Source organism: Contarinia nasturtii, unplaced genomic scaffold (assembly GCF_009176525.2).
Source record: "Contarinia nasturtii isolate CC-2019 unplaced genomic scaffold, AAFC_CNas_1.1 Cnas_scaffold_4661, whole genome shotgun sequence".
NCBI lineage: Eukaryota > Metazoa > Arthropoda > Insecta > Diptera > Cecidomyiidae > Contarinia > Contarinia nasturtii.
The window spans coordinates 217-1,571 of record NW_022201947.1 but is presented as its reverse complement, the minus strand read 5'-3'; the positions used below and the strand labels follow the sequence as shown (position 1 = coordinate 1,571).

Below are 1,355 nucleotides of genomic sequence, written 5' to 3'. Positions count from 1 at the left end.
TTCTCGTCATCATTATCGCCGTCGTCGTCATTCATCGCCGTCAACCTCAACATCATTATCATCGGACTATGATGATCGATCTCGTCATCGATCCCGTTCCCACCGTGATGTGAAAGTCAAACGTCGTCGCTCACATAATGACGAATCGTCTGCTGATTCAATTTCGCCACCCGTCAAAGGACGTGGCCGCAACAAATCAGGCGTTGGTTAGTAGTTAAATCGTCAAGTTATTATTATAATTACTTTACTTATTTTTTTATTCATTTTTTGAAGTCGCAAATACTTCCCTGACACCTGTTCGACGTGCTCGTGCAAAATCAACTATTGGTGGGTTATTGATTTTTTTTTCAAATTTTTTTTTTTTTTACTGTTTTTCAAATTTTCAGGTAACAATGGCGATGCTGCTGCCACAAATACTACTCCGAAACCCGCTCGACGTGGACGTGCAAAATCAACTGTTGGTGGGTTATTGATTTTATTTAATAATTTTTTTCACTGTTGTTGCATTTATTTTCAATCTGTTTTCCAAATTTTCAGGTAACAATGCTGCTGTCATAAATACCACTCCAACACCCGCTCGACGTGCACGTGCAAAATCAATTGCTGGTGAGTATTTTAATCATCGATTTACTTGAAAGTTTTTGTTACTGTTAATGTTTATTTTACAATTCCCTTTTTTGCATTTTCAGAACGCAACGTTGATTCAGGACCCGTCAATACAACTACAATTCCTGCCAAGAGAAATGTTCGTGCCTTATCATTAAATGGTGAGTGTACAAATTTCTTCAATTAGTTTTATTATTGTTTAATTTATTTACATCTTGTTATACAGCTTCAATTGGAACAGCATCAGGTTATTACCCCACCAACTCTTTGCCTTGGTTGCCAAGAAAGATTTCTTTCACTTCATCGGATAACAGTTTGCGTGCACCGATTCCTACTACTACTGCTAAGCAGCTTCCTCAACTATTGCCAATTGAAAAGCCATCTTCACAATAGCCACCACTTCAAATCATTCAAATGCAAGGAACTGGCAGTCAACAAACTGCTCCAACAACGACACCAAATGATAATGGCGAAGTTGACTTGCTCCATGCTCAGATAAGCTTCAACAAAAAAGTGATGGAAGATTATGAACGTTTGCAAAAGGAATTTGAGCAGATCACCAAAGAAAGAGAATTGTACAAATCGTTGTACACCGAAACAAATGATCAACTAACGAAGTTGAAGAAGCCCACCGGTAAGAAGAAGCCGGACGAAAAAGAAAAAAGCGATGGCAACAATGTCGATCAAATGAAGGATCGCGACGCTGACAAGGAAGGTGAAGATAAGGAGAACATTCCAACCAACAATCA

At 38.7% G+C, this 1,355-nt stretch overlaps 1 long non-coding RNA gene across 1 annotated transcript; it reads left to right on the top strand.

The window, feature by feature from the left end:
- Positions 1-275: 275 nt before the first annotated feature.
- On the top strand, positions 276-1,062 carry LOC116351079. Its single transcript, XR_004202089.1, has 4 exons — positions 276-327; positions 538-606; positions 690-767; positions 833-1,062. It is a non-coding gene; the product is annotated as an uncharacterized LOC116351079 (long non-coding RNA).
- The last annotated feature ends 293 nt before the right edge of the window (positions 1,063-1,355 follow it).